The following is a 23,622-nucleotide window of genomic DNA, read 5'->3' on the forward strand; positions in this document are numbered from 1 at the left end:
CCCCCATGTTCCATCAGATACCGTGTCTTCCTGCAGAGTGGTCTCCCTGGCAGACGCCCACCGAGGCTGAACAGAGATGGGGAAGGTGCAGGGTGGAGCTCCCACCCTGGTCCGACACCTGCAGGGACCGCAGCCGGGGGAAGCCCTCGCTGATCGAGCCTGCGTCTTGACTGCTCACCCAGAAGGAGCACTGTGTACGTCGTGGTCTTTGGCAAACGGCGAATCAGATTTGCCCACTGCTTCAACTTCTCCCTGGTTATGAATCGTAAACCTTTGAGAAACAATGTCTGTTTTCCAGGTGTTTAGAGACGGCATTATTTAATTTGTCACATTAAATGTTTAACTTACCTGTGGGCTCCTAACAAGTTTCTAAAAAGGTCAGAGTGTGTAGAAATTTCAGAAATTACTTAGCACACGGAGTTTCTACTTGTATAAGAAGTAAAAGCACGCGATAGGAATTGCGATAAAATACAAAATGAAAGTAAGGACTCTGAACCCGTGATGAGAGTCAACAAGCAATTGCGAGTGTGCCTCAGATAGGATTTTGAGATTCTTGGAAGGCCAGGGGAGAAAGAGAAAACACAGTTAGTTCTAGAATACTCTTTGTGAGAGTGGAAGAAGCCATCTAATTTTGGAGAGGAAATAAAATTCCCCACCACTGAATTGCTTTGAAAAATAATGTTATTTGTTTTCTATTTATAAAAGTAATTCATGCTCTTTGTAGAAAATTGGGCACAGATGAGTCTAAGGATTGCTCCCATGATCCACCTCCCAAAGATAACTTCTGGTAGCATTTTGGTATCTTTCTTTCCAGTCTTTTGTCTGTTTTTTAATATTGGGATCATATAGCCTATGCATTTTGCAGTGTGTTCTATTCATAACAAGTTATCACTAGCATTTACTCTTTTTTTTTTTTTTTAAAGATTTTATTTATTTATTTGACAGAGAGAGACAGCCAGCGAGAGAGGGAACGCAAGCAGGGGGAGCGGGAGAGGAAGAAGCAGGCTCACAGCGGAAGAGCCTGATGTGGGACTCGATCCCGTAACACCGGAATCACGCCCTGAGCCGAAGGCAGATGATCAACCGCTGTGCCACCCAGGCGTCCCATCATTTACTCTTTTTTTAATATGAGAGAGAGAGAGAGGGAGTGAGCACAAGCCAGGGAAGGGCAGAGGGAGAGGGAGAAGCAGACTGCCCTCTGAGCGTGGAGCCCGACATGGGGCTCGATCCCGGGACCCTGGGATCAAGACCTGAGCTGAAGTCAGATGCTTAACTGACTGAGCCACCTGGGTGTCCCTGACTAACATTTCCTCTTAAGGTTACGTAATCCTTTCACATGCGTCACTGGATTCTAAGATCATTTCTCACATGGTGCTTTGTGCGGAGCGTATAAGGGACACAGAGAAATATAAGGAACAATGTCTTCAACTTTTTTTTTTTTTTAATAGCAAATGCAGTAGAAAACTTTGTATGATGATTTATTCTAGTGATCGTTGGTGAATGCTGAGGCCAGGACACTAAAAAGTAATTCCGTGAGGTGATTCTCACAGATGCTAATCTTCAGCGGTAGGAGTGTTTCACTGGTGGCAGCCCAGCCTGATTCAAGACAAAGCAAAAGGCCAGAGGGTAGGTAGAGTGCCGGTAGCCCTTATCTGAACCTCCCTCATGTAGCTTTCCAGAGACACGCGCTGGATTCAAAGCTGCTTTCAGGTTTTGAGGAATTTATTTAGGTACTTGGGTCTTTAGGATAATAAATAATACCTCAGTGAGCTGGGAAAGAAAGCAATTTGTTCAGAAGGTCTCCCTTCCATTCAAAGGGTCACTTGGGACTGGAGAAAGGGAGGGTGTGTCCCTTCCCCTGACTCTCAAGTTTGGTTTCCAGTCAGTACATATAATACTTTACCTTTGTCCCTGGTCCATACAGCACTGTGAGGTATGAAGGGAAGGTTCTATCCTAATTTTATGAATAAGGAGACCAAGGCTCAGAGTAAGTGAATGACTCATCCAAGGTCATATTCCAGCGAAGGATGGAACCAGGGCTAGAATTTGGGTAGTCTAACCAGACCCAAGGTTCATCCCACTCTGCTGTGTGTTTTCTTCAGACTCCAGTGCTAGGCTCTTTGGGAAGGCCGACCCACACCCCTGTCATAATTCTCCTCTATCCCAGGCACCCGGTACAGAGGTTCTTAAAGTGTGGCTGCTAGACCAGAATCATCACCTACAAACTTGTTAGAAATACAAGTTCTTGGGCTCCATGTAGACCTGCCATGTTTGAACAAGTCTTCCAGATGGCTCTGAGGCATGCTAAAGTTTGAGAACCACCGTTGTAGACGTTTTCCATAGATACTGTTGAATGAATATGTCCTAGAATTCCCACAGACTTCCATGAACATATTTGAAATGTCGAAGAACTCCCATTTATGTTTTTATTTGAAACATTCCAGTGACTTCTCAGGAACCACTCCTTATTAACCAATTCCCAGTCAGAAGGGAGGATTTTATCACACCGTGACGAGGAGGCCCGACATGGCATTCCTGAACGTGGAAAGCATAGAGAGGAAAGAAGGCACCAGGGGGTGGAAACAGCAGCCCAGACGTAAGATCATAATATAAGGACTGTTAACTGAGCTGTCAGTTTGCACCCTTAAGTACTTTACAGGCACTATCTTATTAAAGCCTCACCACAACTAGAGGAGGTATGTACCACACTGCGTCCCCACTTTACAGATGAGCACAGCAAGGCCAGGAAACTTGCCCAGGATTACAAAGCTAGTAAGTGCGACAGCCTGGTAAGATCCCAAAGCCCAGGGGCTTACCTGCTCCTGTATTTTGCCTCTCATGCTCTGCGTCTTCCAGAGGGAAGCATGAGCACCGAGCAAGCCACAGGGAAAATGTTGAGTGGAGACTCAGTGGGTGTCCCTTGCCCCTAGAATAGCGCTTAGCGCATTGTTGATGCCTGATATTGGCGTAGAGAATGATGACGGGAACTATCTGCAAGATAATTCTAATAGGAGTGGGTGGAAAATGCTTGCCAGGGAGGGTGGGATCTGAGTTGGCACTGGAAAACAGAGATGTAGGGAAAGGGCATTCCAGAAGAGACGAAGGGCGCAAAGGATAAATGCAGCAAACGGAGCTTCAACAGATGTGGTGGGCTGGCCGTTGCCTCGGGGGCGTGGGGAGGGCGAGGAAGGGGTCCTGACAGGGAACTGTTGATAAAGCTGGAAAGAGAGGGTGGGAGCTTTGAGGGCAGCCCGAGGAGGTTGAAGTTTATTCTGTTACCGGTGAAAGGTTGTTGGAGGGTGGTCAGGATGGGCTCCAAAAGGTCAAAGAAATAGTTGAGGGTGTTCTAGCATATCTGTTTATTATTTTTAATTTTACATACGACAGAGGGAAGTTGGCTGGACTAGAGATCTGGAGGAGTTTACTGGGAGGGCAACAAGAAAATCATCTTTCCCTATTTTGATTCATTACTATTTGCATGCAGTCATTGTAACTGCAATATGCCTGTCACTAAAGCCTGCAGAGGCATTTGATAAAAATGAGGTTATATCGTTTACTGTAAGAAGCCTGATGTACTGTCCTAGCAAAGAGGGAGGCAAAATCCAAAAGACCATGGAGCCAAAAACGAGGACTGGAGAAGTTGCTGTGATCTCTCTTATTCCAGGGTAGAATGAAAGCAATTACCCAATCCATTTATTTAAAATAAATATTTATCACAAAAATTTATTATAGGTCCTCATAGAGCTTCAACAGGGCTTCTTTGCAAAAGACAAAGCCCTAAAAGGAAGTGATTTCCTCTTTTGATATGTGGGCAGTTTTGTTCGAACTACACTGCCATTCAGCAGTGAAAATCAGGCAAAAACGGCAAAAACAATAAGCACCTTGCAGGCCCACAGCACACATGAGACCCACCCCTAGAGAGAATGTTCAACAATACCCCTTTGTTATTGTTGTTATTTTCCTGACTAGCTGCCTGTTACCTGTTCTGGTTATTTTAGGAAAACACATAGGTCTGAGCCATTACGATGTCCATCCCCCATTTCAACAGAGTCTGGAGTGATTATTAATACTGAAAACCACTGGATTCGATCCAATGAAGGATACATTGTAGTGTTTTTAAATAGAAAAGGGATCACCCACTCCCTCCAGAATAATACATAAGAATCCAACGACTCATTCTTTTAAAATAGCTGTATACTATTCCATAATCTGGCCCCAGGGTTCTGTAATCAACCAGTTGGCTATTGGTGGACATATGTTTACAGTATTCTGCTTTTGAGTATCAAATATTAGTGATTATGAAAGGACACCTTATTTATAGAGTTTAGCTGACTTTATGTATGTTGGCATGTTGGTTGGCAAAGAAACCTTTTCTCTGCATTATATAGGCAGAAGCCGTGAGGCAGATAATGTTTCTGTTTATTTTTATTTTTTTTAAGAGTTAGCCGCAACATACTGGCTTTCTTATATTTTTGCAACTTTTTTTTTTAAAGATTAATTTACTTAAGATAGAAAGAGAGCAGGGGGGTGGGAAGGGACAGAGGGAGAGAGAGAAACTCAAGCAAACTCTGCACTAAGCCAGAGCCCAATGCAAGCCTCGATCGCATCACCCATAGATCAGACCTGAGCCAAAACGAAGAGCCGGAAGTTTTAACCGATGGCACCACCCAGGCCTCCGTATTTTTGCAACTTTCTATGCAAGTTTTCTATGCACTGGGGCTTGCAGGCCTGTAGCCAGCCAAGCCAGTGCATTGTACCATGATGGGCGCTGGAAGCGCGCAGTGTGGAGCCTTCAGGAAGCTCCATTCATTGACCACAACATGTCAGTTTCAGTAACTTAACCTCTCAGGCGAGGGTCCAACAGCTGACCGGTTCCACAGGTAGAGGCAGGTGACTTCAGGCCCCTTCAGGATGGGGACTGCACAGGGTGACTCCGTTCGATGCTTCTAGGCTCTGTGGGCTCCTCACGGACAAGCCACATCATGGAATTTCAATAAATAATGTAACCCCGGCTCCGGTTTCAGCCTCGGTGTTCACTTTCAGCACCAGGCTGCCATTGTTATTTGCAAGCAGGCCCCTCCTCTGCACGAGGTATGGAAATTTGGCTGAGATTCACTGACATTTTGAGAACATGGGAGGGCCAGATTACTGTGTGCAGGAGTAGAGATTTTTTTTTTTTTCTAAATAGGAGCAATGTGAAATCCAGATGTGCAAGGATGTACTTTTTAAAATAAAAAAGAAAACCTGGTTATCACTGATCTAACATGTTCGCCTTGTTGCCCTATGAGGCCCTTGTCTTCCAAAGGTGCTGAATACCAGCCTTCTCAAATACCAATAGGGGCAAATCACCTAGACATCTTGTTAAAAATGCAGACGGTGATTCAGTAGGTCTGGGGTAGGGCCTGAGAATCTCTATTTCTACCAAGAATCTACATTCCCAAGGAATGCTGACATTGCTGGGCTGTGGACCTACCTTGAGTAGCAAGGCTACAGACAACCTAGAATTTGCTCCTATCAAGAAAAGTTGTTTCCCTTAGGGCCACTGCTGGGAATTCTCAGGGAGAGATAAAACACTCTTTTTTTTTTTTTAATTTTAATTTTTTTTTTAATCGTATTATGTTAGTCACCATACAGTACATCCCTGGTTTCCGATGTAAAGTTCAATGATTCATTAGTTGCGTATAACACCCAGTGCACCATGCAATACGTGCCCTCCTTACTACCCATCACCGGTCTATCCCATCCCCCCACCCCCCTCCCCTCTGAAGCCCTCAGTTTGTTTCCCAGAGTCCATAGTCTCTTATGCTTCATTCCCCCTTCTGATTACCCCCCCTTTCTTTATCCCTTTCTTTCCCTACCGACCTTCCTAGTTCTTATGTTCCATAGATGAGAGAAATCATATGATAATTGTCTTTCTCTGCTTGATTTATTTCACTTAGCATTATCTCCTCCAGTGCCGTCCATGTTGCAGCAAATGTTGAGAACTGGTAATATTCCATTGTATATATGGACCACAACTTCTTAATCCAGTCATCTGTTGAAGGGCATCTCGGTTCCTTCCACGATTTAGCTGTTGTGGACAATGCTGCTATGAACATTGGGGTGCATATGGCCCTTCTCTTCTCTACGTCTGTCTTTTTGGGGTAAATACCCAGTAGTGCAATGGCTGGGTCATAGGGTAGCTCAATTTTTAACTTTTTAAGGGACCTCCACACTGTTTTCCAGAGTGGCTGTACCAACTTGCATTCCCACCAACAATGTAGGAGGGATCCCCTTTCTCCACATCCTCTCCAGCAATTGTTGTTTCTTGCCTTGTCAATTTTTGCCATTCTAACTGGCGTAAGGTGGTATCTTAGTGTGGTTTTGATTTGAATTTCCCTGATGGCTAATGATGTTGAACATTTTTTCATGTGTCTGTTAGCCATTTGTATGTCATCATTGGAAAAGTGTCTGTTCATATCTTCTGCCCATTTTATGATTTGATTATTTGTTTCTCGTGTATTGAGCTTGAGAAGTTCTTTGTAGATCTTGGATACCAGTCTTTTATGTGTAGCATCATTTGCAAATATATTCTCCCATTCCGTGGGCTTCCTCTTAGTTTGACTGTTTCCTTGGCTGTGCAGAAGCTTTTTATCTTGATGAAGTCCCACAAGTTCATTTTATCTTTTGTTTCTCTTGCCTTTGGAGATGTGTCATGAAAAAGGTTGCTTTGGCCGATGTCGTGAGATAAAACTCTCTTATTTTATTTTATTTTTTAAGATTTATTTATTAGGGGGGAGGGGCAGGAGGAGAGAGAGAATCTCAGGCCAACTCCGCACGGAGCATGGAGCCCCACGCTGGGCTCAGTCTTACGACCCTGTGGTCATGACCTGAGCAGAAACCGAGAGTCAGACGCTCAACGAACTGAGCCACCCAGGAGCCCTGGAGTGGGAAAGCACTCTTGATGGGACTTGGTTGAGGAATGGGTTTATGTTCATTTCCTAAGACGTGGTATGCTAGCTCTAATGTCAATCTACTGACAAAGAAAGAAGGGATGTGGGCTGGCAGTGCTCCTGTTGGGCCACAGCCTTCCAGCGCACGGACACGTGCGTTACCCCCATTTGAGCCTTACCGAGAATTTGGGAAGCACCTGGGCAGCTGTTGTCATTCCCAGTTACAGATGAGGGACAGAGCTTTGAGGCCAATGCAAGCATCTCTCTCTCCTCCACTGTCCCCCCTCCATGGGAGACAGGATTGAGAGAAGAAACGCCTCGCTTACAGTTAGTTACGTAACTGCAGACCGAAGTCCCAGATGCTCAAATTTGTTTCAAAGGCCTCGTTTCTCTTCAACCCCAAGGTCTTTCCCTGAGGCGGTAGTATTTGCATGCAAACTACATTTTGAACAATTAGAATGAATATGTCTGGCCCTGAACTTATCACAAGACCCAGAAGAGAACAATAGGACACGGTCTGTTTTATGACTTAGTAGAAAGAATCCCATTAAAAAAAGATCTGATAAGAGCTATTTGGGAGAACACAGGAGGAAATTAAGCTGCTCATTTTAGCTGTGTCCTCTTGCTTCTGCCTCTTCTGCAGTCTTCTGCTCTCTGTGGACAAGTGTCTGCAGAGTCCCATCTAAGGTTGGCATTATAGATAAGACATGTGATCCCCAAACGATGCTGATATTCCATCCCACTGATCTTAGTTGAGGCCTCAGAATTGTCTACATTATGCTTCTGGCATCCTCTTCAATACTTGAGAGATGAAATGCAAGTTGAATCGTCTTTGCCGTTCCTGAGCCTCCATCAAAAGATAATTTGAAGGGGACTCCTCCTAAACATTTGATAGAATTCGGAAATCCATCTGCTATTTTTGAAGCCCAATGCTTGGCATCACCCATTCTAAACATAGTCCAACCATAGTGGGATTTCTTCCTTACCTAGAGCTCGCAAGTGAAGCTATTGTGACCGGCTCATTGAGCTTAAAATGGTAGGCATGGTTGAGGGTTGGTCTAGAGGTCAGGACCATAGTAGGATTTTTTTAAAAAAGATTTTATGTACAAGAGCACAAGCAGAAGGAGCAGCAGGTAGAGGGAAAGGGAGAAGCAGTCTCCCTGCTGAGCAGAGAGCCCGATGTGGGGCTCAATCCCAGGACCCTGAGATCATGACCAGAGCCAAAGGCAGACGCTTAACCGGCTGAGCCACCCAGGTGCCCCCACAGTGTGATTTTTAACAACCACATGCAGCTACTTTATTTGGTGACTTCAAACAAACGGAGATAAAAATGATATGCTTTGGTGACTGTTGGCATCAACTTATGTTACATAAGTTTCTACTCCAAGTCTATGGATGCAATTTCTGTTAGAGCTGGAAACACACCTTCATATTACGTGATATACCAAGTGGCTGATTTTGAGGGGTCCTTTCTGTGGATCCCAGTAATAGAATGCAGGAGCAAAAACAGGGTTTTTTGGTGCTTGTGAATTTCAGTAATCCAAAAGCCTCATGCTAAATTCTGAGACTGGCAGAAAGGACCCAGGGAGGAGAAAAATTCTTGCACCACTTGTTTTGGAATCATTCGGGGGGAGTTTTATATCCTTATAAAGGCCACTTTCAGTTTTTCCTCCGAGGCATGAAATGGAGAATTTATATGACCGTTCTTCACAGGCAAGGGCCATTTCCAACTTTTTTTGAGCCCAAGTAAGATTGCTGAGTGAGTGAGCCAAAGCAGAACTGGACATTATGCAGTCATCCCTTCACTTCGCAGGCGAGGAGGCAGAAGGCCACACTGAGGCGGTCACTTGCTCCAGGGCACATTTATCTTGCAGGACATCCGGGGCCAGCACACACGTCTCCCGACTGCCGCTGGCCAGACAGAAAGCAGGGTGGGCGATCTGTCTTTTGTAATGGTAGAACTTGTGAAAGAAAATATTGTAGGTTTTGGAAAAAACTCCCTCTCTGCGTGGAAACACAAGACTTCATCTCTCAGGTTGGGGCTTCCTGGGTGATGGCCTGGACTGTTGTGTGTGGTATAATTACTGGGGTGAATTTATTATTTTTTTTATGGAAGTACAATAAATAGAACATTTCCTGCCTTGGTCTGCCATTTGGAAAAGCTTTTCATTTCCCCTCTGGGCTTCGGGGATTACAAAAGACAGACTTCTTTTCAATTAGAGCTCAGGCCGAGCCTGAACGTAGGTACGACTCAGCCAGGAGCGAGCTCAGAGTGATTTCTTTTTCAAGGCAGAGAAGATGAAATGGGGTCTCCTTGACACCAAACCTGGCTCAGCTTCTATGTCTGTAGCCATGAGGTTGTTTTGAAAAAGCGGAAGATAACAATCATCCAGGACTCCAGTCTTCATGGGACATTCTGTAGGATCTGGAAAGGAATTCGCTGGGTGGTCTTGTGGGATAGGAGGCACCGGCTGATGGGAACCTTTCTTTTCTTTTTCTTTTTTTTATTAAAGATTTTATTTATTTATTTGGCAGAGATAGAGACAGCCAGCGAGAGAGGGAACACAAGCAGGGGGAGTGGGAGAGGAAGAAGCAGGCTCCTAGCGGAGGAGCCTGATGTGGGGCTCGATCCCATGACGCCGGGATCACGCCCTGAGCCGAAGGCAGACACTTAACCGCTGTGCCACCCAGGCGCCCCTGATGGGAACCTTTCTGTATTGCTCGGTGGCACGGTGGCACGGAAGACTTTTTCCAGACTGTGTCTTTTAGTGTAGTGGTGAGGGGCGGTGTGCGGGAGGAAGGAGGGACAGGCCCAGAGGGCAGAGTCACAGCGAAGTCAACTGATGTGTTGAAGGCTTGCTCTCCGCCAGGCTCTGGGCTCCCATGACACCAGTGTGATCTCTCTGGATCCTTCTAGTCATCCCCTGAGGGAGAAGCAGCGTGTGGAAGTGGGGGTTTAGCCATAGAGCTTCTCCCCTACACTCCCCCTGCGGGCTCAGGCCCTTCGTCAGGAGTCTGGCTTCTTGTCTTTACCCTGAGTGAATCCCGCACATTCAAGTGGAATAAACCTTAGTTAGATTCTGTATCCTACAATAATCAGAATTTTCCCTCCTCCAACTTCAGTATTTTACTCTTTTAAGAGAGTCAAATGACAGGTAAGCCAGGGCTAGCAGGAACCCCCTCTAGAGATGGATTTTTGGCAGGATTCAGTGCTCCCAGCTCCTGTGATTATGTCTGAAGTACTTACGCTGATGATTTTGACTGAGATTTCAACAGTCTCCACTCTCCTGCTAACTCCACCCCACAGGTGACAAGTCACGCGCGCTTTCTAGACCTCGGTCGGCCTCATCTGAGAAACGAAGGTGTTGGACGTGGCTTGAGGGATCTGGGTTGGATTGAGGGTGGGGCAGCCTTCCAACAGGAAAGCGTCTGCAATGGCTTTCTGAGCTATCTTGCTGAGAACACTCTGGAAAGGTGTTAAAGGAAAATCCTGGGAAGGCAAACCCTCGAAGGAGCCTGTAAAGGCTGCGGCCCCAGAGTGAAACCTGCCTGCCTTTCAGGGTGGAGGGCCAGCCCGCAAGCTCCGTCCCCTCAGCGAACGTTCACGGAGCCCGAGTCAGGAGCCAGCGTGGTTCTGGGATCTGGGGGTCGTGCTGGCTCACAGGATCTCTATTCAGCCAGTAGAATTCTGAGCTGCAGGGAGAAGATTCACTGATATGTGCTTTTTCCGAGCCACATTTTGGCCCTATTTTAGAGTGTCTTTCAAGATCATCTTTTTTAATTTATACACTTTATAAATAATAAAACTAAGGCTCAGGGAAGGGGGGGAAATTACTTACACAAGATCACACAGTTATTTGAGCCCGAACTAGGTCTGGAACACAGGACTTCTAATCCTCTGCTTTCTATTACACTCCCCTCTTTTGATTAAAGGGCTACCCAGGGAACTCAGTTCGCCCAGACATCCTCCATACACTCTGGCTAGGGGCTTGCCGCAAGCTACCAGTCCACATTCATAGCACTCGTATCAAAGGCAAAGTTAAACATTCCTGTAGTCTCCCACCCCCAGATTAATTAAAAAGGAATGTGTTTTGTTTTTAAGTCTTGCCTTTCCCCACTAGCCTTGAAGTAATTTTAAATAGAGTATTTTAAATGGAAATTAAAGCAGCCCTGTGACAAGAAGTGCTTCCTTTGGACCAGGCACCCATTATAGAACCCTTGTAAGTTGCAGAGGTTAAGAATTGACTGGACCTCACATAGGATTTAATATGGAAAAGCCCATGTGTCTGGTTTCCAGACTCCTGTTGGAAGTTGGGAGGCTACTGTGACCATTCTTCCTTCTCTCCCCGTTCCTCAGTCCCCCGGCAGATGCCTGAAACCCTACCACTAAAGCTCTATCCCTTCTGCTTATACCTGGTCCACAATCAATGCCAAACAATTAAGCAGAATTCATCCCTAAATTCGAATGCTTTCAGAGTTGGCTTTGAGAAATGGAAGTGAGGAAGACGCCATGTTGGCCAAGGGGGGCCAAAGGGGTCAGGGACCAGTGAAGGCAGGAAAAGCAGACCCAGGGGACATAGGGACTCCCAGAGGATAGGCTTCTTGACTGCTTTGTAGCCTTGCCTGTGATTGAGCCAGCTCAATCCTAGACTGGAGGAAGAAAGGAAGCCCTGGTGGTTTTCCCTGATACAGCACGAAGGACAAGACTACCTGCTTACGGTGCCCTACACACCCCACACTGTGTAATCAAGCCTCCAGACCTGTGCCTCTGTAGTCACTTCTGCTCCCATGTCCTCACCCACCATTATGCTTGAATGAATCCTCTTGCCTTTAGACTCATATCATGAGTCTACCCCGAAGACCTTCCCTGAGCTCTTCGTGTCCCCACTCTACCCATGCTCTGTCATTACTGCACCTCACTTAGGACCTGGACATCATCTCCTTGTCTTTTGGTGCCTCTGTGTGGGCCAGCTTTTCAAGGAGAGGGACTGGTTCTCATTTGTCTGCGAACCCACAGGCTCTGCACTGAGCAGGCGATCAGCGAAGATGCTTGTCCGGCTGCGTGGACCCACCTTGCACAAGGTGACCGCATATGGTTCAGGATGGGGCTAAAGCCTCCTAGAGCTCCACACAGCCAGGAAAGCTGAACTAGGACTTGATGGGGTCCCTCCTGTAGAAGAGGCGGAATGTCTAGCCATTGCTGGCTAGAGCACAGGGCCTGGGAAGAGAAAATATGGTTGAGCGTGTAGGACCATGTGACAGAGCTTGGGCCTGGTCCCAGTGCTGTCTGTCACCCTCAGGGAGGACCCACCTGCAGAGGTCATGAGCAATCTTATGTGGAAGTGCAACCACGGACATGAGTTGGCAAGTGAGGCTCCTGGCATTGTGGCTACATTGACTTGACTTCTCCAGACATCTTCCATCCAGAATATGCTCTCCATTCCTGGAACAGCTCGAAATGGTGCCGTTCTTTCAGAGCCTATGCAAGGACTCATGGCGGGGGGCATTGATAGAAGTGGGATGGGAGAAGGCAGGCTGTGATCTGAAGGCGTCTCCAGGACAGGAGTACCAGGAAGTAGGAAACAAAACAAGTAAGGAGTGCACCTGAGATTTCCCTGAGACTCTGATTTTGTGTGTTTGGGGTGGGCCTGGGGACCTCTTTTGTCAGTTTTCTTGCTTAATACATCCCTTAGCTGATTCTATTTTATATCCCTAACCGTGAGCACCTCTCGGTCGGAGGTGGCCAGGCCGGGTCGAACGTTGGACACCATTTGAAAATTTTGAGGGGGAAAAAAAAAGAGGTCTGAATCCTACCCCAGATTAATTAAATCAGAATATCTGAGAGCAGGCCCTGGGCATGGCATTTTTAGATGAGTATTAGACTTCTCAATTTCTATAAACCCACTTTGCTGACATATTATAAAATCTTAATTTTGCAAAAAAATTTTCCCGAGGGTTCCAGATTGAAGTGAACTTATGTAATAAATCTCATGACTCAGATTTGATGTTAGTGGCATAAGCTTTTCATCTATCCTATTTGGGAGTTTGGGATAGATGAGAGTGACTGAGCCCAACTGAGAGGCAGGACGGCAGATTTCATGATTTCTCTAAAGTCTTTCCAGACCAGCTGGTGGCGTTACGAGGCTGTGTTCCAAACTGCACATTCAGACAACGAAAGGGGAAGGCGGGACGGGTAGTAATCAAGGGATCTCTGCTATCACAGGATCCCAAACGCCAGCGTTTGTGGCAGAAGCAGAGCTCAATGTCAAGGTACCCGTGTCTGATACGAAGATCATAGGAGTTGCAGCTTCATTCCGTGAATGGAGGGGAAATGAATTCACGGTCAAAAGCTGGAACTAGTTTCTCTAGGATCTCGAATAAAAAGAAAAAAGAGTTCAGGGAAGGAAAGCACCACTTTTGACAGTGGCTTACTTAAGTGGGAAACATGTTTCCTCCATTAGGACTGGTATTCTCTGGGGCAGGCTTAAGTGAGACCCATGTGGGAAGGAGTTCTGTTTATTTGAGGCTGTACATGTGTGTTGCTCTTTGGTTTCCTAGGCCTGGTATATTTCTTTTCTTTTTTTTTTTTTTTAAAGATTTTATTTATTTGACAGAGATAGAGACAGCCAGCGAGAGAGGGAACACAATCAGGGGGAGTGGGAGAGGAAGAAGCAGGCTCATACCAGAGGAGCCTGATGTGGGGCTCGATCCCATAACACCGGGATCACGCCCTGAGCCGAAGGCAGACGCTTAACCGCTGTGCCACCCAGGCGCCCCAGGCCTGGTATATTCCTGATGTGGGAGAATTCCAGCTTTTAGCCTTCCTCATTCAAGCACTGAGAGCCATGGTCAAGTCCAAAAGAACAGCATGATGATCCCATAAATATTTGTAGCAGAGGTTCCCGGATAATGAGAAGACACACAGGCTTCCACTGGGCTTCAGTAGAAGATCAGCAGGAACCTGCCACAACCTGACCCTCACCTTCCTCCATCTACCTTCCTTGAGTTCTTGTCTTTGGCAACTGAACCACTTGAAAACAGTGCTTGAAGAATGTAGCTCGGCACAGAAACTTCATGACCTTATAGAGAGCAGACATGCTTACGCCTCTGATTGTACCCACAGCTCAGCCAACACACATCCCTTTCCCGGTCTCCCCCATGGTCAGTGTGACACTGCCCTCATTTAGGGACACTTTTCTAGGCAGCAGGCAGCGACCGTCGTTCCCCCTGTGTTTGCTTTCTCTACCGAATGGATTGCTTCGCACACAAGGTATCGTGGCATTTTTGTGCCGTAAAAGAGAGGCCTGCTGACTCTTTAGCGAGGCGTAGCATTTCACAAACAGGGATGTTTAGTTAGCTCTTCCGAGATGTTTGTCTTCAACGGTCATAAGGACTACAGCTGTAAGTTTATAAAGTGAACGTCTTGGGTTTCATACCTACTACCATTCAGTTGTAGATCAGCCCCGTGAGGTAAATATTTCTGCCCCCAATTCGCAGGTAAAGAACTTGAGGTTAAGCGTGTGTGTGTGTGTTACCTGCTGGGTAACGAACGTGGTGGCTTTCAATGACGAAGACATTGAAACTGCAGTTTGGCCAGGGCTTCGTGGGGATGACTCATCTGACTTCACTAGGCGTCATTTGGGGCAGCTCGAAGGCGGGGGCCGGCATCGTCCGAACTTGCACTCGTTCCCGTGTCTGGTGGGTGATGCCACCTGTCCGCCGAGCACTCAGCTAGAACCGTCGGCTGAAGCACCGCACAAAGCCTCTTGCCGTGCTGTGAGGTCCTCATGACAGGTATCCCAGAGGAAGACAGAGCGTGCGGGCCCAGTCTCTATCACTTGTTATGACCTGGTCTCAGAAGTCACACCTTCGACATTCTACTGCTCACCTACGCAGCCATAAAGGCCCAGCCGATTTCAAGAGGAAGGCAGCTATGGACTCCGCCTCTGGAGCGTGTATGGACCTGGAAATGGTCCTGGAGCCACTTTGGGAGATAAAACCTGCCACCTACAGCAGCTCGACTTCAGGGCTGGAATCTGAACCCACGTCTGCCTGACTCTGCACCGTGCCCTTTATACGGTACTGCAGGGCTCTGGGAAGTCAAGGACACAAGCCTGTCTCTAGTGCAATGGGATTTAGTTGTTAAATATTATACTTGGGGCCAGCCGATCAGGAAGAGCCTAAGAGGTTTGGGTGTTGGGGCCTCCCGGGGCTTGGCGCAGGTGGGTGAGAGGAGAGTCACCCTGCCTCCCGAAGCACCGTGGAGGAACGTGAAGGATGGTACCAGGACCGTCAGACTTCTATTTCTTGAATGTCTCTTGCGTTCCTGGGGTTTCATAAAATAAAATACATACATATATAAATAAAACAAATCACCAAGACGCACTCAGGCTAATGGAAGACTTCCTAACTATCTTATTAGAAAGGGAGATTGTTTGGAGTTAAAAATATTAATGGCAAAGAATACTCTCTGACTTTTACTAATAAGGAAATCGCAGGTGTGTAAGAACTGGCAAACTATTCGATTGAAATGAGGCAAAGTCTAGAATGATGTAGAAGGGAATAAGAGCGCCTGGGAGACGGAACTCACCCGGAAACATGGAGACAAGCAAGTCCTGTAGCGTTTCCACATGTTCTCTTTTCTTCTTTCTTCCTCTTTCCTTTTCATTCTTCTCCTGTTTTAAGCTCAGGGCCTGAATAGCATGTTCTCGATCTAAGAGCCAGCATTACTGCTGACTTAGGGAGGAGAATCACGTTCTTGGGAGTAGAGGAGTGCTCCTGAGGGTATCAAGCATGGAGGGGGAGAGCGGCTCGCTGAGGGGGCAAAGGTCAGAAAGAGGAGGCTGTCGGCCAGAGAACATGAGGGTCAAATGTGGGGCCAACAGCAACAGCAGAGCATTAAGCCAAGTGTGGGCCCTTCTGAGCCCCCGGGCCTTGTGGATCCACACAGATGATGCGCCCGTGAAACCAGCCCAGCAGAAAGGAGGCACCCAGGGACAGGGAGGCTGCAGAAACCCGAGTTTTAAGAAGAAAGGGTAATCGAAAGTTCTCACTACAAGAGAAAAGTCAAGTAGGAGTGAGTTACAAAGAAAGGAAAAAAAAAAAGAAAAGAATTGCTTAGGCCCAGAAAGTGATTGAAAGAGAATCATTTTAAAAGAGGGCGTGAAATAGAAGTGTTCCTGGCAAGAGGTTTAAAAGAGACCCATTCATTTATTCAAACAGTGTGGGTACGCAAGAATAGAAATAAGCCATGTAGGAGTGGAAAGAAGGGCTGGGAGAAGAGGCATTGGTGTGGGGTGGGAAAGGGCAGCTCTTCCTGAGAGTGTGTGGAGGAACAGGAGGAGAATACAGACTCGGTGCGGATTGACATAAAGCGCAGGGGAGGCTGAAGGACGCTCCCCAGAGGCCTCAAGCACAGCCATATATATTATGCAACACAGCAAACTGCAGGTGTCCTTGGGCCCCAAGCCACTATCAGTCCAGAGCAGTAACTCCTCAGGGTCGGAGGCACCCCTGGACCCTGCTCTCTTAGTCAGACACTGAACAGAGCAGCCTTCTGGGCATGGCACCCACAGGTGCCTTTGGGAGGGGATGTTTACATAACTATACGGAGCTGTTTATAAAACCATCTCGTGAGCTAAGGTGTTGATGACAGACACTGCATTGGTGGGTTACCTGTCTCAGCTAACACTTTTACGTTTACCTAGCATGATGTTTAATTTTTTGTGTCAACTTGGCTGGGTTGCGGTGCTCAGATATTTAGTCAAACATTGTTCTAGATAGTTCTGTGCTACAGGTATTTTTTTGGATGAGACTAACATTTATTTATTTATTTTTTTAAAGATTTTTTTAAAAAATTTATTTATTTGACAGAGACAGCCAGAGAGAGAGGGAACAGAAGCAGGGGGAGTGGGAGAGGAAGAAGCAGGCTCCCAGCAGAACCGGGAGCCTGATGAGGGGCTCGATCCCAGAATGCCGGGATCACGCCCTGAGCCGAAGGCAGACGCTTAACGACTGAGCCACCCAGGCGCCCCTGGGTGAGACTAACATTTAAGTTAGTAGACTGAGTAAAGCAGATTACCTTCTGTAATGTGTGTGGGCCTCATTCAATTTGTTGAATGCCATACTAGAAAGACTGACTTCCCTGTGAGGAAGAGGGAATTCTACCAGCAGACTGCCTTTGGACTTGACCTGCAGCTTTTCCCTGGGTCTCCAACCTGATGACCTATGCCATCAGGTTATGGACTTGCCAAGCCTCTACAGTCATGTGAGCCAATACCTTAAAATAATTATCTCTCTCTATCTATCCACATACCCCCCTCCCCACACACACATCCTATTGGTTCTTTTTTTTTTTTTAATTTATTAGAGAGAGAGAGTGAATGAGAGAGCATGAGTGGGGGGAGAGGTAGAGAGAGAGGAGGAAGCAGACTTCCCGCTGAGCCAGGAGCCTAATGCGGGGCTTGATCCCAGCACCCTGGGATCATGACCTAAACCGAAGGCAGACGCTTAACTGACTGAGCCACCTAGACAAACCACCAAGTCCTATCCCTGCTAACAGAAGGCTTACCAACCAAATTGTTACAGACCATTTAGTATTTAAAAAATAGTCATTATAAGGAATACTCACAAGGAAAGAATGGGCAGCTCCATCCAAATATTGTCATTATAAAGAAAAATTCTTTTTCATGTAATGGGAATCAGTTTCGTGCTCTATAGATGAGTCATTTTATATCCAAAGAAATTTCTCTTCATGTGGCCTTTGTCACCTTCACTCTTTCCCAGAAGATAACAAGCAGCCTAGCATGGCAAAAAGCTACAAATCTGAAATCAGCAATTCTACCCCTGATTCTGTCATGGGACCAGGCTGTGCAACCATAAACAAGTTGTTTAACTTTTCTGGGCTTGTTTTCTGACGAGTAAAATGAAACAGCTAGACCATATCATCCCCTGAGTTCAGTCCTAGCTCCATTATTATAAAATTTTTATTTCTAAACTCTAAAAAAAATTGCCTAATCACTTGAGTCTTTGGGAATAAAAACTTTGGGGATAGGCCAAAGCAACAAAAAGTTGAATGTGTCATAAATGAACTTTCTAGAGAGAATTAGAATTGGAATTTCTGTCTTCTAGTACTTCACCTAGAACTTATCCTTGCTAAGTTGTTCAATGAATCAAGCAGGGACACCTGGGTGGCTCAGTTGGTTAAGTGTGTGCCTTCGGCTCAGATCATGATCTCAGGGTCCTGGGATTGAGTCCCACATTGGGCTCCTTGCTCAGCAGGGAGCCTGCTTCTGTGTGTGTGTGTGTGTGTGTGTGTGTGTCTCTGTCTGTCAAATAAATGAATAAAATCTTAAAAAAAATAAATGAATCAAATAAAAAGCCTAAAGATCTTGCATTTTGAAATATCAGACATTTAAACATCTGTAGTACTCTGGGCCCAATCCAGACAGAGAAACCACACAGTGGTTTAAACAAGGGAAGTTTAACAGAAAGTATTAACCATGATAGAAGAGTAACCATAACATATATGAGAATTCTGGAGCTGTAGGAGAGTGGCTAATGAAGGGGTTCAACTCTCATTGGAGAAGTTATGGCCCCCCAGCAAAAAAACAGAGAAGCTCACTGGTTTGGCCAGGCCCGAGCTGGTCTGGTGTTGTTTGGGCAAGCCATAGGCTACTGTCCAGAGCTCAGGTGGGGCACAGGCGGTCAGCAATGGTGTCATAGCCATAAGTGGGAACCAGGTGTTAGTGGGAGCTGAAGGCCTTCAGGCCCCATGAAGCTTGCAAAGTAAGCATCACATATGTGACATCCCGATCAGAGACATGCTGTGTGCAGGCTACATGGGAGCTTTGGCTGCGTGTCAAGAGGGCTACAGAATGGTTATCACCAGCCTCTGGCTGCAAGGTGCCAGAGGGATCACCTTCTGGGCTGTGGCTGGGGCAGTCTCTGCTGGATGTCTTCACACCCACAGGGCTGATCTTCCACCCACACCAGAGACAGCAGAAGAGCTTCTTCCTCCTGCAGGCTCCTTCTAGTGCTCTCTCCTGAGAAAGACACCCTCGCTCACTGTAGAAATGCTGAAAGGAGTTTCCCCCCCTGTTCTCACAGAACGTTTCCTACAGCATGCGTTCGGAGCTGAGGGACATTGATAAATGACACATATCTGTCATCTGACCATTTCCCGCTATTCCTTCTTGGTTCCTCTCTGAAAATTTTTTTCCTCTTCCAGACCTTGGTCCCCCCAAATGACATTTGGACAATGAATCAGCTTCTTCTTGTCTGGAGGCAAAGCTCTATGTACCTGGTCCTTTCGTGGAGTGTCTTAAACCAGCAGTTCTCAAATGTCGTTCATGACCTCTTGGGGTCTCCAAGACCCTTTCTGGGATTCTGGGAGGTCACAACTATTTTCGAAAGAATATAATTTCTTCCTGGGGTTGAAATTTCATGAGTAAGGCTTCTGGTGTTTTAGCACAAATCCAGGCAGTGGTACAAACAGGACCAGGAGTCGCGTGCGTGCAGAAAAAAAAAGAAGCCAGTCTCGCTGATGAATGTCCTTGATGAAACAGTAAAAAGTATATAATGGAATAAAATCTCAACCCTTGGGTACATGTCTTTTAAACATTCTGGCTGATGAAATGCGAAATGCATGTAAAGCTGCTGGGCTGCATTCCGAAGTGCAGCGGTGGTCGGTGGTCGGAGGAAGAGCTCTTGCTGGCTTGAGTGGTGATCCGAGCCAGCCGCTTCTCTCACGGAGCGGGGTTTTTACTTGAAAGAGCAAGTGGCAGACAAACTATGGCTTTTCAGGCTTGGTATTTGCCGGGCATTTTCTGGAAAATCCATGAAATGAGCTTGTCATCTCAAAGCTAACAACGGACAGTATTTATTGTCTATGATCAAATACAAGCTTTCAAGAGAAAATTAGAATATTGGGAAACAGATACCTGCCCCCATGCACTTGACAGCGTCTCTTTGACTTCTCTGATGAGCTTAGTGGTGATATTACTGAATGAAATATTTTGACATTGTAGACATGTATCAGCATTTGGGAGATCAGCATAACTCAGTGAAATGCTGTTTTCCAAATGACGAATTTGTGATGTTAAAAAATCCTTCCTGGGTGGATGATCCATTCACAGTGTGAGATAGATGAATGGGTTTTAGTGGAACAGAAGAACTTGGCTGATAGGGTTTCAAATTCCACCTACCAACTAGGTTTTAAGAAACTACCACTTGAGTTTCGGTATGGTATTAAAGAAAAATGCCCACGATTATCTGAAAAAGCTATTAAATTACTCCTCCCTTTTCCAACTACGTATCTGAGTGAGGCCGGATTTTCTTTTTATACTTCAACCAAAAAGCAAAAGATTGAATGCAGAAAGAAGGCAGCTTTTATTAAGTCAGACATTAAAGATTTCGCAAAAATACAAAACAATGCCACTCTTCTCACTCAGTTTTTTTAAAGAATATACTTCCTTTATATTAGAGTATTATTTATGTTAACATACGATATGTTTATCATCACTATTGTTATATTTAAATGAATACGTAAATAAAGATTTAAAATATTTGTTAGCTTTCATTTATGATACAGTAAATACAAAAAGCTCTTTGGGATTCTCAACGATCTTTAAAAAAGTACATAGAATTCTGAGACCAAAATATTTGAGGATTGCTGTCTTAAGTAAATCGCCATTAGTCTCTTGAATTCACAAAATTGTAGGAATTTATAAGCGCAGTGGTGGAGGCCAAGAGAGAAAGGTGACTTCATTTCTCAAGGTCACACAGTGAATCGGAGGCAGAGATGGGTCGAGACCCATGAACTGCAGCTATTGTGTGTTATACAACCCAAACTTCTTCCCCGGGACACTCTTCAGAGTGCCAACGTCATGGTTTTGAGATACTCAAGCCATAGATAGGGAGCGATATCATTCTCCCCTCACCACGCAACGGGTACCAACTAAGATTCAGGCCCCTGTGCTTGGTGCTGCTGAGGGCAAAGTACGTAACACATGGCCCGTGTGTGTGTGTGTGTGTGGGGGGGGTAACCAAGCTCACCGTTTAGAGGGAGAGACTACATGAAAGGCAATATCTCATAGCATACGATACGACTATCATGTAATGTATATTCATACAACCTATATAATTCTAGTATGCTATTACTATCATATGCAATATTATATATTATATAAGCTTTATTATGTCTATAGCATACAATACGGTAGAGTACAAGTTCTAGTGAGAACATTTACTATATCTAGGAAAGGGGAAGTACTTTGGGGTCACAGTTGGCTGGCAATTTTGTCCATGGGCGTTAAGGCCCGTGGCAAAGCAGAACTGTGAACTTGGGAAGTCTGCCAATCAACTGTATACTGTGCTCCTTCTGACACTTCCTGGCTTGTGTTTGTTTCCGAGGGCTGTCATAGCAAATCACCATAAACTTGGGTGGTTTTTCACACACACAGAAGTTTATTCTGGAAGCGAGAATTTGGACACTAAGGTGTCAGCAAGGCCATGCTCTCTCCAGAGGCTCTAGGGAAGGCTTCTCTTCCTCATCTCTTCTAGTTTCTGGTGTTTCTGGCGATCCTTGGTGTTCCTTGCCTTGTAGATACAGGACTCCAATTTCTACCTCTGTCTTCACACGAGCTTCTCTCTTGCAGGTCTGTGTCCAAATTGTTCTCTTCTTATGAGGACATCAGTCATATTTAGGGCCTACCCTAATCCAATATGACCTCATCTTAACTTGATTACATCTGCAGAGACCCAAATAAGGTCACACTTACGGGTTCTGGAAAGACATGAATTCATGTGTGTGGGAGGCATTATTTAACCTGGAACACTGCTTGTGTGCCTACCCTCAGCCCTCATTGTCCACAGCCTCTTCTCCATCCCTCACATTTTCCCTCACACTTTTCAGGGCCTGAGGTCCCGTTGAGCCTCACCTGGCCATTCTCTGTTGGTGTTCTGAGGGGTTGCCACAAGCTCCCTTCATTTGACCCATGAGTTTAACTAAGGGCTTCTCTGGGCCACATAACTGGTGAGTTGTGAAGAAGAAAAGAAAGAAGCTGAACAACTCAACAGTAAAAAAACCCAACAAAACGAATACCTCATTAAAAAATGGGCTAAGGACTTGAATAGACATTTCTCCAAAGGAGACGTAAGTAGCCAACAGGTATATGAAAGAATCTCAGTGTCACTCATCAGGGAAGTGCAGATCAAAACCACAACGAGGGGCACCTGGGTAGTGCAGTCGTTAAGTGTCTGCTTCCGCTCAGGGCGTGATCCCAGCGTTCTGGGATCGAGCCCCACATCCGGCTCCTCCGCTATGAGCCTGCTTCTTCCTCTCCCACTCCCCCTGCTTGTGTTCCCTCTCTCGCTGGCTGTCTCTGTCAAATAAATAAAAATAAAATCTTAAAAAAAAAAAAACTACAACGAGATGTCACCTCACACCTGTCAGGATGGCCGTCATCAAAAACCCCATGTCAAAGCATTGCTGGGGGTGCGGAGAAGTCGGGACCTGTGTGCCCTGTTTGTGGGAACGCAATCAGAGTAGCTGCTGTGGAGAACAGTATGGAGCTTCCACGAAAACCTAAAGACAGAACCTACCCTGTGATCCAGCAATCTCACTTCTGGGTATTTACCCCAAATAACTGAAATCAGGATCTTGAAGAGATATTGGCACTTTCCCCTTCAGTGCAGCTCTGTTTGCAACAGCCAAGAGGTGGGAGAAGCCACAGTGTCCATGGACAGATGAATGGAGAAGGGGACTCACTGTGGTGTCTACGCACAGTGGAGTACTCCTCAGCCTTAACATGGAAGGAAATCCTGAAGATGCCCGCCATGGAAGACCCTTGAGGACATGATGCTAGATGAGTTCTGTCAATCACAGGAGGACCGTGCACGATTTCATTCATATGAGGTCACTCACCTTGTCAGCCTCACAGAATCGAAGAGTGGAACAGTGGTGGCCGGGGCTGGGGGGGTGGGGGAGCGAGGAGCTGCTCTTCAGTGGGAATAACATTTCAAGTAAACCAGGTGAATCAGCTCCAGGGCTCTGGGGCCCCACGCCCTGCCTGTAGTCAACAGTAACGTATTGTCCACTCAGGATGTCTTTGGGGGGCGGTCTCATGTGACATGTTCCTACCACAAGAAAGGAGAAGAAAAGAGAAAAGAGGGGAAAGAAAAGAGAAAAGAGGGGGAAAAAAAGAAGGAAAAAGAAAGAGGAAGCTGAGAATCTTTACATGTTATTTCTACGGGTCCTTGGGCAATGTTTGTTTTTACTGGGTAGCGTCATAATTTGCGACAGAGCTTAGTTTCCTGGGCCTAGCATGGTTTACGGCAACAGGGAACGTGTGGGGAGCCGTGAAAGCCAGCGTCCTCTGCACCTCTCGCACAGCTGGCTGCACAGGACGGAAGGGCGGGATGTGTGCCTACAGTCCCAGCACTGTCACCTTCGGTTCTGCCACCCGGGGCCACCAGGTTGCCTGTGTGGGCCTTTAGGTCAGACTCCAGCTGTGGCAGCAGGAGCACTCCATCGGGAGCCAGATCACCTGGGTTCAATCCAGGGACCCTTAGGCCACTTATCTCCTCTCTCTGTGCCTCGGTTTCTGCATCTTGCAACAGGGTGATAATATCTCACTACACAGGCTTCTCGAGAGGAATAAATGAGTTAATGTATGTGAAGCATTTTGAA

General features: G+C 46.2%; 1 protein-coding gene across 2 annotated transcripts in view; it reads left to right on the top strand.

The window, feature by feature from the left end:
* The window catches only part of CLIC5 (CLIC family member 5), a 152,682-nt gene that overhangs the window by 79,953 nt on the left and 49,107 nt on the right, over positions 1-23,622 (top strand). The gene's annotated exons all lie outside the window — the stretch shown is intronic.

This window comes from Ursus americanus, chromosome 29 (genome assembly GCF_024610735.1).
Source record: "Ursus americanus isolate L20-20 chromosome 29, mUrsAme1.1.p, whole genome shotgun sequence".
NCBI lineage: Eukaryota > Metazoa > Chordata > Mammalia > Carnivora > Ursidae > Ursus > Ursus americanus.